The sequence below is a fragment of the Gorilla gorilla genome, chromosome X, assembly GCF_029281585.2.
Source record: "Gorilla gorilla gorilla isolate KB3781 chromosome X, NHGRI_mGorGor1-v2.1_pri, whole genome shotgun sequence".
NCBI classification, from domain to species: domain Eukaryota; kingdom Metazoa; phylum Chordata; class Mammalia; order Primates; family Hominidae; genus Gorilla; species Gorilla gorilla.
In genome coordinates, this window is record NC_073247.2 from 75,970,012 (window position 1) to 75,997,522 (window position 27,511).

General features: G+C 39.1%; 1 protein-coding gene and 1 pseudogene across 2 annotated transcripts in view; both read right to left on the bottom strand.

Annotated features, from left to right (window-relative positions):
- LOC101130652 (myotubularin-related protein 8) overlaps positions 1-27,511 on the bottom strand; it is a 165,250-nt gene that overhangs the window by 50,502 nt on the left and 87,237 nt on the right. The window lies entirely within an intron of this gene.
- On the bottom strand, positions 23,704-26,837 carry LOC109024623 (importin subunit alpha-3-like; annotated as a pseudogene).

The following is a 27,511-nucleotide window of genomic DNA, read 5'->3' on the forward strand; positions in this document are numbered from 1 at the left end:
CCAAGGCAGGAGAACTGTTTGAGGCCAGGAGTTCGAGACCAGCCTGGACTACATAGAGAGACCCCATCGCTACAAAAAAATTTAGAAAATAGCACATGCTTGTAGTCCCAGCTACTTGGGAGCTAGGTTTGGAGGACTGTTTGAGCCTCGTCCAGTCTGCAGCCAGGCCAACAGAGTGAGTCTCTGTCAAAAAAAAAAAAAAAAAAAAGCAAGAAAGAAACTAAGAAGTGTTTATTTTTTGGAAAAAAAAATTCCAAAACTGATAAAACTTTAGCTAGACCAAGAAATAGAAAGAGAAGACTTGAATAAATAAAATCAGAAACAAAAAAGGAGACATTACAACTGATGCAACAAAAATAAAAAAGATCATAAGGACAACAATGTACCAATAAATTGGATAACCTAGAATAAATGGATAAATCCCTAGAAACATACAACCTACCAAGACGAAATCACAAAGAAAAACTGAACAGACTAATATTAAGTAGAGAAATTGAATCAGGAATCAAAAACCTCCCAGCAAAGAAAAGCCCAGGGCTAGAGGCTTCACTGAAGAATTCTCCCAAATATTTAAAGAATTAATGCTTTTTAAATTGTGTCTATTTGATTCTTCTCTTTTCTTCTTTATTAGTCTGGCTAGTGGTCTATCTATTTTGTTGATCTTTTGAAAAAAACAGCTCCTGGACTCATTAATTTTTTTGAAGGGTTTTTCATGTCTCTATCTCCTTCAGTTCTGATCTGATCTTAGTCACTTCTGGTCTTCTGCTAGAATTTGTTTGCTCTTGCTTCTCTAGTTCTAGATGTTAGGGTGTTGATCTAGTTCTAGATCTAGATTCTAGTTCTAGACCTAGAACATCTCTAGTTCTAGATGTTAGGGTGCTGATCTTAGATCTTTCCTGCTTTCCCCTGTAGGCATTTGGTACTATAAATTTCCCTCTAAACGCTGTGTCTTTGTTCTCATTGGTTTCAAAGAACTTATTTATCTCTGCCTTAATTTCAATAATTACCCAGTAGTCATTCAGGATCATTAATTACCCAGTAGTCATTCAGGATCATTAATTACCCAGTAGTCATTCAGGAGCAGGTTGTTCAGTTTCCATGTAGTTGTGCAGTTTTGAGTGAGTTTCTTAATCCTGAGTTCTAAATTGATTGCACTGTGGTCTGAGACACTGTTTGTTATGATTTCCATTCTTTTGTATTTGCTGAGGAGTGTTTTACTTCCAATTATGTGATCAATTTTAGAATAAGTGCAATGTGGTGCTGAGAAGAATGTATATTCTGTTGATTTGGGTTGGAGAGTTCTGTAGATGTCTATTAGGTAGGCTTGGTCTAGAGCTGAGTTCAAGTCTCATTGATCTAATATTGACAGCGGGGTATTAAAGTCTCCTACTGTTATTCTGTGGGAGTCTAAGTCTCTTTGTAGGTCTCTAAGAACTTGCTTTATGAATTTAGGTGCTCCTGTATTGGGTGCATATATATTTAGGATAGTTAACTCTTCTTGTTGCATTGATCCCTTTACCATTATGTAATGCCTTTCTTTGTCTTTTTTGACCTTTGTTGGTTTAAAGTCTGTTTTAAGACTAGGATTGCAACCCCTGCTTTTTTTTGCTTTCCATTTGCTGGGTATATATTCCTTCATCCCTTTATTTTGAGCCTATGTGTGTCTTTGCATGTGAGATGGGTCTCCTGAATACAGCACACCAATGGGTCTTGACTCTATCCAATTTGCCAGTCTGTGTCTTTTAATTGGGGCATTTAGCCCATTTACATTTAAGGTTAATATTGTTATGTGTGAAATTGATCCTGTCATTATGATGCTAGCTGGTTATTTTGCCTGTCAGTTGATGCGATTTCTTCATAGTGCCGATGGTCTTTACAATTTGGTATGTTTCTGCAGCAGCTGGTACCAGTTGTTGCTTTCCATGTTTAGTGCTTCCTTCAGGAGCTCTTGTAAGGCAGGCCTGGTGGTGACAAAATCTCTCAGCATTTGCTTGTCTGTAAAGTATTTTATTTCTCCTTCACTTATGAAGCTTAGTTTGGCTGGATATGAGATTCCGGGTTGAAAATTCTTTAAGAATGTTGAATATTGGCCCCCACTCTCTTCTAGTTTGTAGGGTTTCTGCAGAGAGATCTGCTGTTAGTCTGATGGGCTTCCCTTTGTGGGTAACCCAACCTTTCTCTCCCTTAACATTTTTTCCTTCATTTCAACCTTGGTGAATCTGATGATTATGTGTCTTGGTGTTGTTCTTGAGGAGTATCTCTGTGGTGTTCTCTTATTTCCTGAATTTGAATGTCGGTCTGTCTTGCTAGGTTGGGGAAGTTCTCCTGGATAATATCCTGGAGTGTTTTCCAACTTGGTTCCATTCTCCTCATCACTTTCAGGTACACCAATCAAATGTAGGTTTGGTCCTTTCACATAGTCCCATATTTCTTGGAGGCTTTGTTCGTTTCTTTTCATTCTTTTTTCTCTAATCTTGTCTTCATGCTATATTTCATTAAGTTGATCTTCAATCTCTGATATCTTTTCTTCTGCTTGGTCAATTCAGCTATTGATACTTGTGTATGCTTCACAAAGTTCTCGTGCTGTGTTTTTCAGCTCTATCAGGTCATTTATGTTCTCCTCTAAACTGGTTATTCTAGTTAGCAATTCCTCTAACTTTTTTTCAAGGTTCTTAGCTTCCTTGAATTGAGTTAGAAAATGCTCCTTTAGCTCGGAAGAATTTATTACCCACCTTCTGAAGCCTACTTTTGTCAATTCGCCAAACTCATTCTCCCTCCAGTTTTGTTCCCTTGCTGGTAAGGAGTTGTGATCCTTTGGAGGAAAAGAGGCGTTCTGGCTTATGGAATTTTCAGCCTTTTTGCACTGGTTTTTCCTCATTTTTGTGGATTTATCTACCTTTGGTCTTTGTAGCTGGTGAGGTTCAGATGGGGTTTCTGTGTGGATGTCCTTTTTGTTGATGTTGATGCTATTTCTTTTGCTGTTTTTTTTTTTTTTTTTTGAGACGGAGTCTCCCTTTGTCCTCCAGGCTGGAGTACAATGGTGAGATCTCAGCTCACTGCAACCTCCGCCTCCCAGGTTCAAGTGATTCCCCTGCCTCAGCCTCCTGAGGAGCTGGGACTACAGGTGGGCGCCACCATGCTCAACTAATTTTTTGTATTTTAGTAGAGATGGGGTTACACCACGTTCATCAGGCTGGTCTCGAACTCCTGACCTTGTGATCTGCCTGCCTCGGCCTTCCAAAGTACTGGGATTACAGGCATGAGCCACCATGCCCAGCCAATGTTGATGCTACTTCTTTCTGTTTGTTAGTTTTCCTTCTAAAAGTCAGGCCCCTCTGTTGCAGGTCTGCTGGAGTTTGCTGGAGGCCCACTCCAGACCCTATTTGCCTGGTTATCACCAGTGGAGGCTGCAGAATAGCAAAGATTGCTGCCTGTTCCTTCCTCTGGAAGCTTCGTCCCGGAGGGGCACCTGCCAGATGCCAGCCAGAGCTCTCCTGTATGAGGTGTCTGTCGACTCCTGCTGGGAGGTATCTCCTAGTCAGGAGGCATGGGGGTCAGGGACCCACCTGAGGAAGCAGTCTGCCCCTTAGCAGAGCTCAAGCACTGTGCTGGGAGATCCACTGCTCTCTTCAGAGCTGGCAGGCAGGAACACTTAAGTCTGATGAAGCTGTGCCCAAAGCCACCCCTTCCCCCTAACACTTCTCAAATTATTTCAAGAAATCAAAAAGGAGGGAATGCTTCCAAAGTCATTTCATGTTAGCCAGAGTTACCCTTATACCAAAGAAAATTATAGGCTAATATTGCTGATATTGAATATAGATGCAAAAATCTTCATGAAAATACTAAACATCATACTCAGTGTTGAAAGACTGAAAGCTTTACCTTTAAGATTGGGAATAAGACAAGAAAGCCTCCTTTCACTAAACTTAAGCATGCAGGTAAGAGGCTTATACACAATGAACTACAAAATATTGTTGAAAGAAATTAAAGATGACACAAATGAATGGAAAGACATTTCCTGTTCATGAATTGAAAGACTTAATATTGTTATGATGTCAATACTACCCAAAGTGATTTACAGATTTAATGCAGTTTCCATCAAAATCACAACGGTGGTTTTTTACAGAAATGGAAAAAACACATCCTAAAATTCATATGGAACTGCAAGGGACCCTGAATAGCAAAAACAATCTTGAAAAATAAGACAAAGTTGGAGGTCACACACTTCTTGACTTCAAAAGATATTATTAAGCTACAGTAGTCAGTACAATATTGTACTGGCATGAAGACACACATATGGACCAATGGAATAGAACAGAGAACCCAGAAATAAACCATTGCATATACAATGAAGTGATTTTTGATAACAGTGCCAAGATAATTCAATGCAGAAAGGACAGTCTTTCAAACAAATGGGTGCTGGGAAAACTTTATATCCACATGCAAAAGAATGAAATTGAAATGAATAAATTCCTGGACACATACACCCTCCCAAGACTAAACCAGGAAGAAGTCGAATTATTGAATAGACAAATAACAAGTTCTGAAATTGCAGCTGTAATAAATAGCCTACCAACTAAAAAAAGCCCAGGACCAGATGAATTCACAGCCAAATTCTGCTAGAGGTACAAAGAGGAAATGGTACCATTCCTTCTGAAACTATTCCAAACAATTGAAAAGGAATGACTTCTCCTTAACTCACTTTATGAGGCCAGCATCATCCTGATACCAAAACCTGGCAGAGACACAATAAAGAAAGAAAACTCCAGGCCAATATCCCTGATGAACATTGATGCAAAAATCCTCAATAAAATACTGGCAAACTGAATCCAGTAGCACATCAAAAAGATTATCCACCACAATCAAGTCGGCTTCATCTCTGGGAGGCAAGGCTGGTTCAACATACAGAAATCAATAAACGTAATTCATCACATAAACAGAACCAATGACAAAAACCACATAATTATCTCAATAGATGCAGAAAAGGCCTTCGATAAAATTCAATGTCCTTCATGTTAAAAACTCTCAATAAACTAGGTACTGACAGAACATATCTCAAAATAATACGAGTTATTTATGACAAACCCACAGCCAATATCATACTGAATGGGCAAAAGCTGGAAGCATTCCCTTTGAATATAGGCACAAGACAAGGATGCCCTCTCTCACTACTCCTGTTCAACATAGTATTGGAAGTTCCAGCCAGGGCAATCAGGCAAGAGAACGAAATAAAGGGTATTCAAATAGGAAGAGAGGAAGTCAAATTGTCTCTGTTTGCTGACGACATGATCCTATATCCAGAAAACATTATTGTCTCAGTTCAAAAGCTCCTTAAGCTGATAAGCAACTTCAGCAAAGTCTCAGGATACAAAATCAATGTGCAAAAATCTCAAGCATTGCTATACCACCCCCAACAGACAAGCAGAGAGTCAAATCATGAATGAACTTCCATTCACAATTGCTACAAAGAGAATACAATTCCTAGGAATACAGCTAACAAGGGATGTGAAGGACCTCTTCAAGGAGAACTATAAACCACTGCTCAAGGAAATGAAAGAGGACACAAACAAATGGAAAAACATTGCAACCTCATGGATAGGAAGAATCAGTATCATGAAAATGGCCATACTGCCCAAGGTAATTTAGAGATTCAATGCTCTTCCCATCAAACTACTATTGACATTTTTCATAGAACTAGAAATAACTACTTAAAAATTAATATGAAATCAAAAAACAGCTCATATATCCAAGACAATCGTAAGCAAAAAGAACACAGCTAGAGGTATCACACTACTTGACTTCAAACTATACTACAAGGCTATACAGTAAACCAAAACAGCATGGTATTGGTCCCAAAACAGACACATAGACCAATGAAACAGAATAGAGATCTCAGAAAAAACACCACACATCTACTACCATCTGATCTTCGACAAACCTGACAAAAACAAGTAATGGAGAAAGGATTCCCTATTTAATAAAAGGTGCTGGGAAAACTGGCTAGCCATTTGCAGAAAACTGAAACTGGACCCCTTCCTTATACCTTATACAAAAATTAACTCAAGATGGATTAAAGACTTAAATACAAAACCCAAAACCATAAAAACCATAGAAGAAAATCTAGGCAATACCATTCAGAAAATAGGCATGGGCAAAGATTTTATGATGAAATTGCCAAAAGCAGTTGCAACAAAAGCTAAAATTGACAAATGGGATCTAATTAAACCAAAGAGCTTCTGAACAGCAAAAGAAACTATCATCAGAGTGAACAGACAACCTACAAAATGGGAGAAAATTTTTGCAATCTACCCATCTGACAAAGTTCTAATATCCATAATTTACAAGGAACTTAAACAAATTTACAAGGAACTTAAACAAATTTACAAGGAAAAAACAACCCCATCAAAGAGAGGGCAAAGGACATGAACAGATACTTCTCAAAAAAAAAAAAAAAGATATTTATTTATGTGGCCAACAAACATATGAAAGAAAGCTCAACATCACTGATCATTAGAGAAACACAAATCAAAACCACCCGATACTATCTCACGCCAGTCAGAACGGCGATTATTAAAAAGTCAAGAAACAACAGATGCTGGCAAGGCTGGGGAGAAATAGGAACACTTTTACACTGTTGCTGGGAATGTAAATCAGTTCAACCACTGTGGAAGACAGGGTGGAGATTCCTCAATGATCTAGAGCCAGAAATACCATTTGACCCAGCAATGCCATTACTGGGTATATACCCAAAAGAATATAAATAATTATATTATAAAGATATAAGCACACGTATGTTTACTGCAGCAGTATTCACAATAGCTAAGACTTGGAACCACAAGTGGACACAGGGAGGGGAACAACACACACTGAGGCCTGTCAGAAGGGGTGGGGGTAGGGAGAGCATCATGTGGGGCTTAATACCTAGATGACAGGTTGATAGGTGCAGCAAACCACCATGGCACACGTTTACCTATGTAACAAACCTGCACATTCTGTACATGTATCCTGGAACCTAAAATAAAATAAAATTAGAAAAAAAGAGACATAAAAAAGAATAAAGTTGGACTCTTACTTTACACCATAAACAAAAATTAACTCAAAGTGTATAAAAGACCTAAAGGTAAGGGTGAAAATTGTAAAATTATTGACAGTGAACACAGGATAAAACATCATGATACTGAATTCAGCAATTTTATATCACAGATATAAGACCAAAAGAATAAAAATGGATAAATTGGGCTACATCAAAATTAAACTTTTGTGTATCAAAATACACTATCAGAAGAGTGAAAAGGCAACCTGCAGAATGGGAGAAAATATTTGCAAATCATATATCTAGTAAGGAGTTAATATCCAGAAGGGGAGAGCTCCAAGATGGCCAAATAGGAACAGCTCCAGTCTACAGCTCCCAGCGTGAGCGATGCAGAAGACGGGTGATTTCTGTATTTCCAACTGTGGTACCGGGTTCATCTCACTAGGGCTTGTTGGACAGTGGGGGCAGGACAGTGGGTGCAGCCCACCGACTGTGAGCTGAAACAGGGCAAGGCATCGCCTCACCCAGGAAGCGCAAGGGGTCAGGGAATTCCCTTTCATAGCCAAGCAAAGCTGTGACAGATGGCACCTGGAATTTTGGGTCACTCCCACCCTAATACTGCGCTTTTCCAATGGTCACAGCAGATGGCACACCAGGAGATTACATCCTGCACCTGGCTCAGAGGGTCCCACGCCCAAAGAGCCTCGCTCATTGCTAGCACTGCAGTCTGAGATGGAACTGCAAGGCAGCAGCGAGGCTAGGGGAGGGGTGCCCGCCATTGCTGAGGCTTCAGTAAGTAAACAAAGCAGCCTGGAAGCTCGAAATGGGTGGAGCGCACTGCAGCTCAAGGAGGCCTGCCTGCATCTGTACACTCCACCTCTGGGGGCAGGGTATAGCTGAACAAAAGGCAGCAGAAGCCTCTGCAGATTTAAATGTCTCTGTCTGACAGCTTGGAAGACAGTAGTGGTTCTCCCAACACGGAGTTTGAGATCTGAGAACGGACAGACTGCCTACTCAAGTCGGTTCCTGATCCCAGAATAGCCTAGCTGGGAGACATCCCCCAGTAGGAGCAGACTGACACCTCACACAGCTGGGTACCCCTCTGAGATGAAACCTCCAGAGGAACGATCATACAGCAACATTTGCTGTTGAGCAATATTCGCTGTTCTGCAGCCTCTGCTGCTGATACCCAGGCAAACAGGGTCTGGAGTGGACCTCCAGCAAACTCCAACAGACTTGCAGCTGATGGTCCTGACTGTTAAAAGGAAAACTAACAAACAGAAAGGACATCCACAACAAAACCCCATCTGTATGTCTCCATCATCAAAGACCAAAGGTAGATAAAACCACAAAGATGGGGAAAAAAACAGAAGAGAAAAACTGAAAATTCTAAAAATCAGAGCACCTCTCCTTCTCCAAAGGAACGCAGCTCCTCACCAGCAATGGAACAAAGCTGGATGGAGAATGACTTTGACAAGTTGAGAGAAGAAGGCTTCAGATGATCAAACTACTACGAGCTAAAGGAGGAAGTTCGAACCCATGGCAAAGAAGTTAAAAACCTTGAAAACAGATTAGATGAATGGCTAACTAGAATAACCAACGCAGAGAAGTCCTTAAATGACCAGATGGAGCTGAAAACCACGGCACGAGAACTATGTGATGTATGCACAAGCTTCAGTAGATGATTCAATCAATTGGAAGAAAGGGTATCAGTGATTGAAGCCCACATGAATGAAATGAAGTGAGAAGAGAAGTTTAGAGAAAAAAGAATAAAAAGAAATGAATAAACCCTCTAAAAAATATGGGACTATGTGAAAAGACCAAATCTAGGTCTGATTGGTGTACCTGACAGTGATGGGGAGAATGGAACCAAGTTGGAAAACACTCTGCAGGATATTATCCAGGAGAACTTCCCCAATCTAGCAAGACAGGCCAACATTCAAATTCTGGAAATACAGAGAACACAACAAAGATACTCTTCGAGAAGAGCAACTCCAAGACACATAATTGTCAGATTCATCAAAGTTGAAATGAAGGAAAAAATGTTAAGGTCAGCCAGAGAGAAAGGTCGCATTACCCACAAAGGGAACCCCATCACACTAACAGAGAATCTCTCAGCAGAAACTCTACAAGCCAGAAGAGAGTGGGGGCCAATATTCAACATTCTTAGAGAAAAGAATTTTCAACCCAGAATTGCATATTCAGCCAAACTAAGCTTCATAAGTGAAGGAGAAATAAAATACTTTACAGACAAGCAAATGCTGAGAGATTTTGTCACCACCAGGCCTTCCCTACAAGAGCTCCTGAAGGAAGCACTAAACATGGAAAGGAACAGCCGTTACCAGCCACTGCAAAAGCAGGCTAAATTGTAAAGACCATCGAAGCTAGGAAGAAACTGCATCAACTAATGAACAAAATAACCAGCTAACATCATAATGACAGGATCAAATTCACACATAGCAATATTAACCTTAAATGTAAATGGGCTAAATGCTCCAATTAAGACACAGACTGGCAAATTGGATAAAGAGTCAAGACCCATCAGTGTGCTGTATTCAGGAAGCCCATCTCACGTGCAGAGACACACATAGGCTCAAAATAAAGGGATGGAGGAAGATCTACCAAGCAAATGGAAAACAAAAAAGTCAGGGTTTGCAATCCCAGTCTCTGACAAAACAGACTTTAAATCAACAAAGATTAAAAGAGACAAAGAAGGCCATTACTTAATGGTAAAGGGATCAATTCAACAAGAAGAGCTAACTATCCTAAATATATATGCACCCAATACAGAAGCACCCAGATTCATAAAGCAAGTCCTTAGAGACCTATAAAGAGACTTAGACTCCCACACAATAATAATGGGAGACTTTAACACCCCACTGTCAACATTAGACAGATCAATGAGACAGAAAGTTAACAAGGATATCCAGGAACTGAATTCAGCTCTGCACCAAGCAGACCTAATAGACATCTACAGAACACTCCACCCCAAATCAACAGAATATACCTTCTTCTCAGCACCACACCACACCTATTCCAAAACGGACCACATAGTTGGAAGTAAAACACTCCTCAGCAAATGTAAAAGAACAGAAATTATAACAAATTTTGTCTCTCAGACCACAGTCCAATCAAACTAGAACTCAGGATTAAGAAACTTACTCAAAACTGCTCAACTACATGGAAACTGAACAAGCTGCTCCTGAATGACTACTGGGTACATAACGAAATGAAGGCAGAAATAAAGACGTTCTTTGAAACCAACGAGAACAAAGACACAACATACCAGAATCTCTGGGACACATTCAAAGCAGTGTGTAGAGGGAAATTTATAGCACTAAATGCCCACAAGAGAAAGCAGGAAAGATCTAAAATTGACACCCTAACATCACAATTAAAAGAACTAGAGAAGCAAGAACAAACACATTCAAAAGCTAGCAGAAGGCAAGAAATAACTAAGATCAGAGCAGAACTGAAGGAGACAGAGACACAAAAGACTCTTCAAAAAATCAATGAATCCAGGAACTGAGTTTTTGAAAAGATCAACAAAACTGATAGACCACTAGCAAGACTAACAAAGAAGAAAACAGAGAAGAATCAAATAGATGCAATAAAAAATGATAAAGGGGATATCACCACTGATCCCACAGAAATACAAACTACCATCAGAGAATACTATAAACAACTCTAGGCAAATAAACTAGAAAATCTAGAAGAAATGGATAAATTCCTCGACACATACACCTTCCCAAGAGCAAACCAGGAAGATGTTGACCAATAACAGACTCTGAAATTGAGGCAATAATTAATAGCTTACCAACCAAAAAAGTCCAGGACCAGAAGGATTCACAGCCAAATTCTACCAGAGGTACAAGGAGGAGCTGGTACCATTCCTTCTGAAACTATTCCAATCAACAGAAAAAGAGGGAATGCTCCCTAACTCATTTCATGAGGCCAGCATCATCCTGATATCAAAGCCTGGCAGAGACACAACAAAAGAAGATAATTTTAGACCAATATCCCTGATGAACATTGATGTAAAAATCCTCAATAAAATACTGGCAAACTGAATCCAGCAGCACACCAAAAAGCTTATCCACCATGATCAAGTGGGCTTCATCCCCGGGATGCAAGGCTGGTTCAACGTACGCAAATCAATAAACGTAATCCAGCATATAAAAAGAACCAAAGACAAAAACCACATGATTATCTCAATAGATGCAGAAAAGGCCTTTGACAAAATTCAAGAGCCCTTCATGCTAAAAACTCTCAATAAATTAGGTATTGATGGGATATATCTCAAAATAATAAGAGTTATTTATGACAAACCCACAGCCAATATCACACTGAATGGGCAAAAACTGGAAGCATTCCCTTTGAAAACTGGCAAAAGACAGGGATGCCCTCTCTCACCACTCCTATTCAACATAGTGTTGGAAGTTCTGGCCAGGGCAATCAGGCAGGAGAAAGAAATAAAGGGTATTCAATTAGGACAAGAGGAAGTCAAATTGTCCCTGTTTCCAGATGACATGATCGTATATCTAGAAAACCCCATTGTCTCAGCCCAAAATCTCCTTAAGCTGATAAGCAACTTCAGCAAAATCTCAGGATACAAAATCAATGTGCAAAAATCACAAGCATTCTTATACCCAATAACAGACAAACAGAGAGCCAAATCATGAGTGAACTCCCATTCACAATTGCTTCAAAGAGAATAAAATACCTAGGAATCCAACTTACAAGGGATGTGAAGGACCTCTTCAAGGAGAACTACAAACCACTGCTCAACGAAATAAAAGAGGATAGAAACAAATGGAAGAACATTCCATGCTCATGGATAGGAAGACTCAATAACATGAAAATGGCCATACTGCCCAAGGTAATTTATAGATTCAATGCCATCCCCATCAAGCTACCAATGACTTTATTCACAGAATTGGAAAAAACTACTTTAAAGTTCATATGGAACCAAACAAAGAGCCCACATTGCCAAGTCAATCCCAAGCCAAAAGAACAAAGCTGGAGGCATCACGCTACCTGACTTCAAACTGTACTACAAGGCTACAGTAACCAAAACAGCATGGTACTGCTACCAAAACAGAGATATAGACCAATGGAACAGAACAGAGCCCTCAGAAATAATACCACACATCTACAGCTATCTGATCTTTGACAAACCTGACAAAAACAAGCAATAGGGAAAGGATTCCCTACTTAATAAATGGTGCTGGGAAAACTGGCTAGCCATATGTAGAAAGCTGAAACTGGATCCCTTCCTTACACCTTATACAAAAATTAATTCAAGATGGATTAAAGACTTACATGTTAGACCTAAAACCATAAAAACCCTAGAAGAAAACCTAGGCAATACCTTTCAGGACATAGGCATGGGCAAGGACTTGATGTCTAAAACACCAAAAGCAACGGCAACAAAAGCCAAAATTGACAAATGGGATCTAATTAAACTAAAGATCTGCTGCACAGCCAGAAAAAAAAAAAAAAAAAAACTACCATGAGAGTGAACAGGAAACCTACAGAATGGGAGAAAATTTTTGCAATCTACTCCCCTGACAAACGGCTAATATCCAGAATCTAAAAGAACTCAAAAAAATTTACAAGAAAAAACGAACAACCCATCAAAAAGTGGGTAAAGGATCTGAACAGATACTTCTCAAAAGAAGACATTTATGCAGCCAACAGACCCATGAAACAATGCTCATCATCACTGGCCATCAGAGAAATGCAAATCAAAACTACAATGAGATACCATCTCACACCAGTTACAATGGCGATCATTAAAAAGTCAGGAAACAACAGGTGCTGGAGAGGATGTGGAGAAATAGGAACACTTTTACTCTGTTGGTGGGACTGTAAACTCGTTCAACCATTGTGGAAGACAGTGTGGCGATTCCTCAGGGATCTAGAACTAGAAATACCATTTGACCCAGCAATCCCATTACTGGGTATATACCCAAAGGAATATAAATCATGCTGCTATAAAGACACATGCAGACATATGTTTATTGCGTCACTACTCACAATAGCAAAGACTTGGAATCAACCCAAATGTCCAACAATGATAGATTGGATTTAGAAAATGTGGCACATATACACCATGGAATACTATGCAGCCATAAAAAATGATGAGTTCATGTCCTTTGCAGGGACATGGATGAAGCTGGAAACCATCATTCTCAGCAAACTATCACAAGGACAAAAAACCAAACACCGCATGTTGTCACTCATAGGTGGGAATTGAACAATGAGAACACCTGGACACAGGGTGAGGAACATCACACACCAGGGCCTGTTGTAGGGTGGGGGTAGGGGGGAGGGATAGCATTAGGAGATATATCTAATATAAATGAAGAGTTAATGGTTGCAGCTCACCAATATGCCACATGTATACATATGTAACAAACCTGCATGTTGTGCACATGTACCCTAGAATTTAAAGTATAATAAAAAATATATATATAAATATCCAGAATATATTAAAAACTCCTACAACAACAACAACAACAATGAAAAACAATTATAAACTGTGCAAAGGACTTTGTCATTTCTCCAAAGAAATTAAAATGGACAAGACACACATTAAAAAGATGTTCAACAACATTAATAGAGAAATGAAAATCAAAACCACAATGATATATCACCTCACACCCATTAGAATGGCTACTATCCCAATAAAAGGAACAAAGAACAAATAATAACAAGTTTTGGTGAGGATGTGGAAAAATTGGAAACCTTGTCCACTGCTGTTGGGAATATAAAATGATGCAGCCACTATTTAAAACACTATGGTGCTTCCTCAACAACGTAAAAACAGATTTAACATATAATCCAGATATTCCACTTCCAGATACGTATCAAAAGAATAGGAGCCTGAACAACATAGCAAGACCCTGTCTCTACAAAAATAAAATAATTAGCTGGGCGTGGTGGCACATGTATGTAGTCCTAGCTACTTGGGAGGCTCAGGTGGGAGGATCACTTGAGCCCAGGAATTAGGGATTACAGTATGCTATAACTGTGCCACTGCATTCCAGCCTGGGTGACAGAGTGAGACTCCATCGCAAAAAAAAAACAACAACAACAACAAAAAAAATTAAGTTGGGAGCAAGGACTCAAAAAAGATACTTTTACAAAAATGTTCCATTCAGTATTATTCACAAAAGCCAAAAGGAGGAAGCAACCCAATGTCCACTGCCAGATGATAAAAATAATATGGTATATACAACCAATTAAATATTATTCAGCCTTAAAGAGGAAGGAAATTGTGACACATGCTACAATATGGATGACTTCTGGGGACACTATGCTAAGTAAAATAAGCCAGATACAAAAGGAAAAACATTGTATGATTCCTCTTATATGAGGTACCTGGTCAAGTCATGTTCAGAGATAGAAAGTAGATTGGTGGTTGTCAGGGGTAGGTGGCATGATTTATTTAATGGTTAGGGTTTCAGTTGAAATGATTTGTTTAATGGGTAGGGTTTCAGATGAAAAAGTTCTACAGATTGACCTAACACTACTGAATTCAAACCTAAAAATGGAACTAATCTAAAACCTAAAAAAGTGGACTAATGCCTAAAAATGGTCAAGAAGGTAATGGACCTTCTTGGAACTAACCTAAAACCTAAAAAAGTGGACTAACGCCTAAAAATGGTCAAGAAGGTAATGGACCTTCTTGGAACTAACCTAAAACCTAAAAAAGTGAACTAACACCTAAAAATGGTCAAAAAGGTAAATTTTAAGTGCATTTTACTACACTTAAAAGCAAATTACTAGTAGGACAAAGAGCACTAAACTGGGAGTCGTGGGACCCAAGACCAAGCCCCTGATCACCTTATGAACCAGAGGATCTTGCACATGATGTTTAGTTTTTTATTTTATCTTATTTTTTACTTATAACATTTATTACCATCTCTGACCAGATGCACATTAAACATTTTGTATATAAAAAAAAAAGAAATAATAGCGTTCCCATGGACTCTTTACCCAGTTTCCCCAGTGGGTAACTGCAGTACAATATCACAACCAGGATACTGAAACTGATAGTCAAGATACCAACAATTCCACTAGGCAAACTCCTGTTCTCCTTTAGTAGCCACACCCACCTCCCCCTCATACCCACCACCTCCTCGGAGTGTGGACTCTGTCCTTAGCCCTTCATAACCATTAATCTGTTCTCTATTTCTTTAATTTTGTCAAGAAATTTATGTAAATGAAACCATACTGTACATAGCATTTTGAAATTGGCATTTTTCATTTAACATATTCTCTGCAAGGTGTTGCATATATTTAGTTTGTTCTTTATTGCTGAGCAGTATTCCATGGTACAGATGGACCACAGTTTGTTTAACCCTTTACCTGTTGAAGGACATCTGGGTTGTTTTCAGTTTTTGACTATATGAATAAAAATGCTATAAATATTCATGTAGAGGTTTTCATATAAACAGAAAGTTTGATTTTTTTCTGGCATATATGGCCAAGAGTACAATTTGTACAATTGTTGGGGCATATGGCATTTGCATATTCAATTTTTTAGAAAACTGACAAACTGTTTTCAAAGTGGCTCCATACTATTTCATATTTCTATTACATAAATGAGCCAAAGGTAGCCTTTGCATATGGACCTTATGTTGTTTATTTTTTCTTAGCAGGCTGGGAACTCATTCACTCAAAAGCCTGCCAGTACCAAACTCAAATTTTTACACATCCAATTGTTGTAAATAGCCAAACTAAGCATATTTTTAACCCTTTAGAGCCTGCCTGTCTTGCATACCCCACAAAACTGCCCCCAACATCTGCTAACCAAAGATAAGATTAACTCCAGAGTAATGAAGACCCCACATCACTGCGGCCCTTCAGAACCCTCTGACCCAGCAACTTCCTGACATGCTGCCTAGTCATCTAAACACGTAAGCCCCTCTGATATTCCTCTTTCTTGAAGAGAAGTTTCCTTGCCTTCCTCCCCTTCTGCGTGCTGGCCTATACACTCATGCTAACCTGTCAAAGTGTTGCCTGCTGAACACCCCACACACCCCTCAAAAAGCTTGTTGTGTGCTACTGTGGTCATATCTTTTCCTTTTTTCCTTGATCAGTCCTGAAATCCCTCAACTCATTACAAGTGGCAACAAGGATGGAATTCTGGTGATGACCAGGAAATCAATATGGGACCTACCAAGTCAATAGGAGGATTAACTGTCAAAACAACCTTGGACGACCTTAAGTGCTTGGGACTCAGAATTTGGAACACCTTCGCATAACTTTGGCATGGCATTCTTCTGTACTGAATTACACTCTATATTTTCTATGGTCTCCCCCCATGCCTCATGAGCCTGGACAAGTGGTAGTGCCAGTATTTGAGTAAATCCTCGCCATCAGAACTGACTTTTGAGAGAGAGGCACCAAGCTGCCCAGGGAAGGTCAGCCTGATCACCTGGATCTCCCACTAGAAAGGCACTAGGTAGGCACTTGTGGGCCTGAATAGAAAAAGGGAAAGTACATAACTCTGGACCACATGTGGGTTACCCCAGATCCCATAATGGGCTATAGTAGGAGAGTTCCCCATGTCCAGACTGGTGATATGTGATGAGAATACTCTGAGATGAGAGAATATCCTTGTCCTTGGACACTGCTATGGCAGGCAAACAAGCTGATAAGGCAGAGATGTCAGTCCGATGCTGGTCTCCTAAGCACAATTGGGAGACACTTGCAAGCAGCTAGTAGTCCTCTGCTATCATGACAATTGTGCTTTAGATACTCTCATTCTAGTCCTTTGTTGGAAGTATGTTGAGCTCTCCATCTTTTGGCTGAGCCGACTAAAGCATTATTTCAAGTGACTAAATCAAGGAAATTTACATTCCAGGACACCAAAGGAAGTGGCTATCCTACTCAAGGGATGCTCCAAACCATAAAGTAGGTGCATGTTGGACCTCGCTGTTGGTTGCTTTTCACCAGGGTTTGCACAGAGAGGAGGTAGAAACTCAAACTCCTGCAGGAGATGAGTTGGAAGGGAAGATCCTGGGGAAGAGAATTGGTGACCTCTAAAGAAGAAAGCAGCAGCATGGTGTCATCATGCTAGGGACTAGGATCATTTACCCTCTGCTTTGCCAGTAACCACCGGCAAAGTCATAAAGATAGAAAAACAAAAGAAGAGGGCCACTTCTCTTTTGGAGCAGAAAATGCATCATCTTTCTTGCCCTTACGTCCAGTCTCTCCGTAAGGACCTGACCCAGGAACTGAGTGAAAAAGGGGCTGCCTGACTATATATACAGAATGTATCTGTCAGGGAGCAAACTCCACCTAATAGGGGAATTAAACAATTGGCTGCCATAGTACAAGATGGAAAAAAATGGTGTCACTGCCAAAGTATCCCGCATAATAAGCATGGAAGGTAGGAGTGACCCTCAAAAAAGGCTTTGTGCCTCAGTCCACATATACCTTGTTGATGTGGATTTTTACAGCTTGGTGGGCTTTCCATCCTATATTAGGCCTTATAAAGGCCTGGGAAGACTGTCAATGGAAAATGTTAACCAAGGCCAAAGATCTCCTACATCAGCTGGGGATGCTGAAGTGGGTTTATCAGGCAACAGATGACCTGCAGCATGATGACTTGGCAAGTCCAGAGGAAACGGAATTCAATCCCTTGTCTAACGACTTGTTTCTCAGGAGGGCGCCTGACAAGTGTAAGTCCTCTTTTTGGGCAATAATGGCTAATGCTAAAACAACTGAAGAGTTCATAGCTTCACTGGATTTAGTAGAAATACATGAAAGACAAACTCAAGTGTTGCCTGTTAATTCTATGACTATAACCCCATCTAGCCTAAATCAAAATTACTATCAACAGTTATGCTGCACTCTTCTAGACCAAGCAAACCACGTAGAGCCAGGTCCGTGGTTTAGCTTGAACCCTGAGTAAACAAAAGGGGTTACATTGGACCCTAAGGGACAAAGGGGCCCAAATTGGATGTTCTCTCATACATTGGTGAAGCAAGTATTAACATTTACTAGGGTTAGATTACAATCTGCAGCAGGTATTCAAAGTCAGCCTCACTTGGGAAGCCTGCTCCTGATCTCCTCCAGTGGCAGGGACCCACCCCCACATAGGGATCTGGTGGTTGCAGAAGGTGGCTACTTCCAGTAGACAATCACCCTTTTACCATATTAACTGTAGTTTGGCTCTACAACATTGGCTGGCTTTGTTGGACATGGGTGCCCAAATCTCCCTAATCCTAAGAATCACTCATGCTCTAAAGGAATCCCCTCACCCCTCACCCTGTCCAGGAGGATGATTATGTAAAGGAGCAATTACTTACTTAACTATTAAAATTGATCCAGTTCTGCTAAAAGATGCTTTGATTCTGGTTGTACCCCTGAGACTATCCCCTTTCCTTATTTGAATGGACTTCTTCAATCAGCTAGTAACTCCAAAGAACCTCGTGCTTTTATGGTATTGGTGGGCACTACCTGGTGGGAACCAGTTAACTTTCCCCTACCAGGGCAGGTGGTAAATACGGCACAGTACAAGCTAAGGCAAGACCCTGAAGGATTATAGGCTTTCATAGCTTATTTAAATAACGTGTACTGATTCTTACCATCTCACCTGTCAATCCTCTGGTATAGCCTATGTGTAAAGCCACTATTAATAAATGGAGGCTAACTATACAGAGTTAAATAAGAGCACCTTTTTATTGGAGCACTTCTACTAGATATCATCACCTTAATGGATGACTTTCAAAACAACATAGATAAATGGCATGGAGTTATAGACTTGCCTAACATGCTCCAACTGGGAAATATTTTGTAGGAGAGTTAATCACAATTTGCCTTCACTTTTGAGGGTGAAGAGTATATTTTTTCCCAGCCACCTATGGGATACTCAAATAGCCCTGTGATTGAACTTGTGCAGATATGACCTAGATGCCTGCCCCATTATTTCCACCAGAAATTCAGCTTTGGCATTATATTGATAAAATCCTCCTTACTAAATCTTACCAAGATTCTGTCTCTGAGGCTATCACAACTGTGAGCAAACACTTCAATGAGAGGAGATGGTATCTTAGTCCACTTAGGCTGCTATAACAAAATACCATAAATTGGGTGGCTTATAAACAATAGATATTTATTCCTCACAGTCATGGAGGCTAGGAAGTACAAGATAAAGATGCCAGCAGATTTGGCATCTGGTGAAGGTCCTCTTCCTACTTCATAGATGGCTGTCTTTTTGCTGTGTCCTCACATGACAGAAGGAGAAAACAATGTCTCTGGGGTCTCATTTATAAGGGAACTAATCCCATTCATGAGGGCTTTGCCTTCTCTTAATGCCTAGGCCTCAACTCCTAATACCATCACATTGGGAGTTAGGATTTCAACATACGAATTTGGGAGAATATAAATATCACCTATAGCAGATGGGCAACTGCCCCACATAAGGTACAAGACCTCTCTATTAAATCTTGGGGTTACCTTTGGAACTCAGAAGGGTGAACTATTCTCAGTCTGGTAAGACAAGCTCCTAGTGCTCCAACCTCCCACACTGGTAAAGAAGATCCAAAATTTGATAGGAATGTTTATATTCTGGCTCCAACACACACCTCACCTCCAATATTTGCTACTGAGTCACCTGTAAGTCTCACTTTTCAGTGAGAACCTGAGCAATGAGGTACTAGATAAACTAAAGGAAGCTATTACTTTGGCTCTCTCGTTAGTGCACCTGAATAAAACTTAAAATGAGATGTTTCTCACACACACACACACACACACACACACACACACACAAAATTGTTTCCTAGATTCTCTTGAGGTAAACCTAAATGCAAGAACTAAAACTGCAAAATTCTTTTTTTCTCTCACAAGATTTACAAGGCTAAAACTGTAAAATTCTTAGAAGAGAACATAGGGGGAAATCTTCATGACATGGAATTTGGCAATGATTTCCTCAACATGACACTAAAAGCACAGGCAACAAAGAATAAATTGATAAACTGTACTTTATCAAAATTTTGTGCATCAAAAGATACTATCAAGAGAATAAAAAGGTAACCAGAGAATGGGAGAAAATATTTGCAAATCATATATATATGGTAAGGGATTGATATAAAGAATATATAGAGAATTCCTAAAACTCAACCACAAAAAACAACCCAATTCAAAAATGGGCAATGGACTTGAATAGATATTTCTCCAAAGAAGATATACAAATGGACAATAAGCACATGAAAATATGCTCAATGCCACTAGTCATAAGGAAAATGCAAATCGAAACCACGAGATACTACTTCATACCCACTAGGATGGATACTATCCAAAAAATAAAAGGAAAAATACAATTATTGGCGAGGATACAGAAAAAATAGAATCCTTGTGCATTGCTGATGGGAATGTAAAATGGCACAGCCACTGTGGAAAACAACTTGGAAGTCGTTTAAAAAGTTAAATATAAAATTACCATATGATCCAACAATCCACTTTTAGGTATATACCCCAAAGAACTCGAGGCAGGAAATCAAACAGACAGTTGAATACCAATATTCATAGACAAATTATTAACCAAAGCTAAAAGGTGGAAGCAACCCAGATGTCCATCAATGGATGACTAAACAAAATGTGCTATATATCCATACAATAGAATATTTTTCAGCCTCAAAAAGGAATGAAGTTCTGATACATGCTACAACATGGATGGACCCTGAAAACACTATGCTAAGTGACATAAGCCAGACACAAACACATACAAAAACAAATATTATATGACTTCACTTACATGAGCTACCTAGAATAGGTAAATTCATAAAGACCAGAAAGTAGAATAGAGGGTTGCCAGGGGCTGCTGGGAGGGGAAAATGGAGAGTTATTTTGTTATGCTATGGAGTTTCTGTTTGGGATGATGAAAGAGTTCTGGAAATGGATAATGATGGTAGATGCACAACTTCTGATTGCTGATTACACTGTACACTTAAAATGGTTAAAATGGTAAATTTTATGTTATGTATATTTTACAAAAACCAAAACAAGCAAAAAATACCGTGGGGCCAGAGGACGGACTGTTATATAAATGAACCACAGATAGCCTCCGTATACGGACCCTATGCTGTTTACTTCTTCATTACAGGTTAGGAACCCATTAGCTGAAAAGCTTGATAGTACCAATCTGAAAATGTTACACAGCCAATTGTTTTAAATATAGCCCACATGAGTATATTTTTAGGCATTAGAGCCTGCCTGCTTTACATACACTGCAAAACTTCACAAAATATCTACTACCCATAGACAAGAAAAACTGTAGGGCAATAAAGACCCCAAGCTGCTGCTGGTCTTCAGAGTTCCCTGACCCACAGACTCCCTGCTGTGCTGCCTAGCAACATCATATATTAATAGACATGTCAGCTCCGTCTCCTTCATGAGTTCCTTAGCCCTCCTCCCCTTATGGGTTGTGCCCTCAGGCCTATACCAGAGAGTCTGGATGGCCTCGTGCTGTGAAGGATTTTCCCAGGTGCAAATCTGTCAAAGGATCACTTAAAGTTTGCTGTGTGTTAATGCCATCTCGTGATTCTTATCAGATGTAAAATCCTTCAAAGTCACTATAATCCCCACCAGGAAGGCAGGAAAAATTCAGCTTTTCAGTATCTTTGACAGCACTTTGTATTGTAACCACTTTTTTTTTATTTTAGCCATTCTGATAAATGTGTAGTAGTATCTGATTGAGCATTTGCATTTACCAAATTGGCTAATGATGTTGAACATTTATCTTATTTTTCTTTTAAGTTTTAATGTTTATTTCTCCAAGACAGCCTAGCTTGTACTTTATTTGGATAAATTTCATAAGCTAGTTTTCTGCTGTTACTAGTTTTAAACTTTATATTTCTGATGACAAGACACGCTGCAAAAATACTCTAGTTCAACAGAGTTATGTTCACAAAACAATTTTTATCCATTCTACAGTGTTTCAGAATTACTAGTTGATTTTTAAACACAAAGTAGATATAGAGGCTAATGGTGGTTAATGTGATATATTTCTTATAGCAAACTGTGGTTCACACAACACTTGTGCTCAAAGGGGAAGGCACATGATTTCCTAAAATGAGCCACCTTATAAAGAGTTCTTACTGTATAAATTACATCACATTTACTGTACATAACCTCAAAACTGAGGTATTATTCAATTTATAAAAACTACTTTATCAGTCTTTATGAAGCAGTACATATGTGCCAAATTCCACGAGTTAGTGGTTGCAGTGCACCAGCATGGCACATGTATACATATGTAACTAACCTGCACAATGTGCACATGTACCCTAAAACTTAAAGTATAATAAAAAAAAGACAAACAAACAAACAAAAAAAAACAAAAAACAAAAAAAAAAAAAGAAGTTTCCACATCATTTTCATATAAAACAAAGTTTGAAAACAAGTAACATTTAAATACAGCATGGTATTCTAACACAAATGAAACTTTTTTCTTCTTCTTCTCTACAGGACCCAACAAAATCTGAAAATGAACTATGCTGTAAATTTACCTCATGCAAAGATCTTTATGTTCTCTCTGAAAGTGAAAAGCATGGCCTTTTAAGCACATTTTACTGTTTTACACTATTATGGCAACTTGTGTACTGCAGCACAGTCTGTTTTGAGAAAAAGTTATGATTTTTTTCATGCAAAAATCTACACAAATTAGCTTTGATAAGGAAAGACATTCATAGCATCACACATTCATTCAGTGCAAATGCACAGGGAAACCTTCCTGAAATGTTTTCTGACTTGAGAGTCAACTAAAAAGAAAGCCATACTAGGTAAATAAAAACTTGCAGGGGTGGGGAGGAAAAGGGGTAAGGGGAAATAGAAAACATAAGTTGCAGAGTAAACAAATGTCTGCTGCTGATCCAGTATTTGTTTTTATGTCCAGTGTACATTAACACTCAGGATCTCATTTTGATGATTTACTAGGTTATCAGCCACCTGAAGGCAAATCAAGCTTGCATGTGTTCACATACAGCACCACTACCACACTCCTGTACATAGTCACTCCAGGACTAGGAGTCTAATTCATGAATTAGAGCCCTAGATTTTAAAGATGATACTGACTGTCCATCACTGAGCCAGACATTCATTCAACATTTTCCATTTGGACACTGCTTCATAGCAAGGCCTAGACTCATTTTCCTTTTACTTATATGGGCATCCAATTCTCTTTTATGCTTACAAGCCTTGAAGATAATAGTACTACACTTTCCCCTCAGTTTATATAGAGTAAGTCAATGTTCTTTCTCAGGCACTGAAGATCTGTGACCTGTAGCCCTTTTTACTATGAACAGCCTAAATAAGCATTCATGTAAAGTTTTCATTACATTTTGCTACTCATTCTCACTCATACCCATTCACCATCTTGACCACATTTGGGCATTTTCTGTGATTCCAAATGAAATCTTCACATTTTCTTTCCCAATTTAATGCAGAAGCAGATACCATGAGCTAAGCTTGATGGACCAAACCTTCACATACATATATATATATATATATATATACACACACATATATATGTATATACATATATATATACATATACACACATATATGTGTGTGTGTGTATATATATATATATATATATATATACACGTATGTATGTATGTATATAAATTGTACCTAACTTCCACAATACTGTTCTAAAACTGGAACTGTTCTATTGGTATACTGGCAGATAAATTGAAACCAAATGTTCCACCTTGAATTGCCTCTGGATCAAGGCTAAGGTCTTCATCAATATCATTTGAAGAGAACTGAGCAATCATCTCATAGGCTAATTTGTAGATGTCTCCATTTTTATGATTTTGAAGTTGTTCAATTTTCTCCAGTCCTCCACATTTTTCTATAAGGTTGGCTATGGATTCTGCCTCATTTTTAGCCATTTTTAATATATTACTTAATTCATCCAGTACTACTTGTACAACTTGTGCATCTTTTACAGTCAGCTTCTGAGTGCCAATATCCCCCTTATCCAAAAGGTTTATTATTCTTGGTACAATATTGGCATCAATTACTGCCTGTATCTGCAGCTGATTACCTGCAGTGATGTTACAGAGAAACCATACTGCCTCTTTATTGATTTTCTCTTTGGGATGTGTCAGGATTGCCCGCAAGTATGAAAGAGCATCATAATTCACAACTACTTCTGTTTGCTCTTCAATTCCAGTAGCCATGTTGCTCACAGCTTGAGGTGCAGCAGTCTGAACCACCCGGCGGCTGAGCAGAGGAACCAAACGAGGAACTATTCCAGAGTCCATTACCATCTGTATTTGTAAGGTAAGAGAGGGCCCAGTCTGTATCTACTAATATATTTACAAATGTATGATGAATTAGAACACAAAGAGCTGAAAGCATGTCCTGTATGGTTTCCATTGGTGGTGGTGGGTCTTTGTGGTGACATAAATTGGCCATAACCCAGGCTGGGCATGGTGGCTCACACCTGGAATGCTAGCACTTTGGGAGGCTGAGGCAGGAGGATTCTTGAGTCCAGGAGTTAGAGACCAGCCTAGGCAACATGGTGAGACCCTGTCTCTACAAACAATTTAAACATTTAGCTGGGTGTGGTGGCACGCACTTGTGGTTCCAGCTACTCGGGAGGCTAAGGCAGGATGATTTCTTGAGCTCCAGAGGTTGAGGGTGCAGTTAGCTGTGTTTACGCCACTGCATTCCAGCCTGGGTGAGCCCCTATCACAGAAAAAAAGATGTTTTGAAGTAAAATAAAGGTTTCACAACTCCAAGACTTATGACATAATCTCTACATCGGGAGAACCATCACCTATGATAGTTCTCAATGCCCACACTGCTTGCTCACAAACATTCTGATGAAGTGAATGGAGGAGCCTCAGGAAATGTGGCACAGCATTGGACTGTACTACCGCTTGAGCTTGTTCAGAGGTTCTAGATGCAGTGTTTGTCAAAGCCCATGCAGCTTCTAACTGTAAAGCATTGTCATCTCTTTCAAGACAATAGACTAGAACAGGCAGTATTCCAGATTTTATTTTTATAAATTGGTAGACTTCAATCACTGGACAAAGCTTCCTAGCAGCCCGAACTGCATTTAATTGAATTTCTTAGTTATCACTTGAAGCATTTTGAATAATAGCTACTAGAGAGGTATTTTACACTCCATAATCATCATTTGTATCAGTCTTCACAGGTATCTTCATTCAGTACGTTCCTTCTCTTTAAGAGATGTTCATCTCTTTTATTCTTCCTTAATTCAACTACAACTTCATTTTGCTGTCTTCTCATAATCCCCAAGTTGTGGACTTTGTTCTCAAAATTCTTGAGCCATTGGCTGTCTAGTTTTTCTTTTTTTTTTTTTTTTTTTAGTGTGGAATTTTTTTTTTTTTAAAAACTGTGTGTAATACAAATCCAGCCAAAACAATAGTGCAAAAAGTTACAAAGCAACAATCTCTTGGGCTAATGCAGTATAGGCTATACAGAAACAGCCACGATGAAATGTGCAGATCAGGCACGGTGAATACCAAGGAACCAAGGAGACGGTTAATATTTCAACCCACAGTTTGTGTTTTGGATTTTTTTCCCCCAAAATTTCCATACAACAAACAGACATCTAGATCAGCCCAGCAAGCTATGGTGGAAGTGTGCAGTCCAGAAGAGCCCATGGAGAAACAAGTCTCCTAAGGCCATGAAGATCCGCAACAGGCTGAGTGAGAGTAGCACTTGGAACATAGCCACGTTCTGTGGTGGAGGAGGTGGGCCTCGTTAGACTGCTCAGATTACTGGAACCTCGTTATCACATCCCATTCTACAAGTTTTTCACTGAATGTTTCCTGACATCTATAAATGAGGGTGCCTGCTCATGTTAATGCTGATTAAAAAACACAAGTACACAAATCTATCTCCTTCATTGCTGGTGTATGGACCCAGAACACCATCACAAAATATTTCCTTGGCCTAAAAGATCACTGGATTAACAAGGAGTTTTAACAGAGTTTTTCATTGTCCGCTATGGCCGAGCTGATGACTCCTTCCCCTACCCAGACCCCACAGGATCTGCCCCAACCACCATGCCACACCGACACTCCCAGGAACCAGGCTGCCTGCACTGCTATGCCGGCTGTGCCACTGTTTCCTTCCTCCTCCTCAACTGCCTCAGCTGAGGCCTTCTCCTCTCCCTGTACAACTCCCTTCCTCAACCCCAGCATGAGAGCAGATCAGGTGGAGACAACTACGGGAGCAGAATGGCAGCAACAGTGGCGGAATGTAATGCATGCTGAGAGTGAGATGGTCTCAATCTTTGCACACCTTTTCATGTGCTTATTTTCCATCTGTTATATTTTCTTCAGTGAAATGTTTATGTCTTTTGCCTATTTTTAACTAGGCTTGTTTTTACTATTACGTGTTAAGAGTTCTTGATATATTCTAGATACTAGTTTGTTACTGGATATGTTATTTGTAGTATTTTCTCCCAGTCTGTAGCTCTGTAGCTTCTGTAGAGGAAAAGTTTTTAATTTTATTGAGGTCTAATATATCAACTTTTCCTTTTATGAATCATACTTTTAGTATCAAGTGACTTACCTGAAATTTTTCTAAGTTTTCTTCTAAAAGATTTATAGTTTGACCATTTTACATTTAAATTTATGATCCATTTTGTATAAAGTATGAGGTGTAGGTGAAGGTTAATTTTGAGCGGAGAGGGCAATGGATTGCTCAGCATCATTTGTTGAAAAGACTATCCTTCCTCCATTTAATTACTTCTGTAATAATTTAGGCGTATCTGTGCAGGTCGGCTTTTGGGTTCTCTATTCTCTTCTATTGAGTTTTGTATCTATCCCTCTACCACTGCCGCACAGACTTGATTACCATAGCCATATAAATGTCTTGAAACTGAGTATAATAGTTCCTCCCACCTTATACTTCTTTGTCAAATTGTCTTAGCTATTCTACCTCCGCTGACTTTACATACACATTTTAGAATAATATTGACTACATCTCCAAAAAAAATCTGCCTGCGATTTTCATACGAAATGTATTGTAATTGCATACCAATTTGGGAAGGGCTGACATTTTTACTGTGTTGATTCTGACAATCCACGAACATGCAATGTGCCTCTCCATTCATTTAGATCTTTAATTTCTTTATCAGCATTTTCTAGTTGTCAGCAGATCTTATACATGTTTTGCTACATTTGCATTTATGTATTTATTTGAATGACTGTGAATGATATATTTTTATTTCAATGTCTGTATGCTCATTGCTAGTATATGAAGCACAAGTGATTTCTGTATGTTGATATTGTGTCCTATGATTGTGTTGAAGTCACCTATGTTGATGGGTGCAGCACACCAACATGGCACATGTATACATATGTAACAAACCTGCACATTGTGCACATGTGCCCTAAAACTTAAAGTATAATAATAATAATAATAATAATAATAATAATAATAAAAAGAGAATTAGCTAAGAATTCAAAAAAA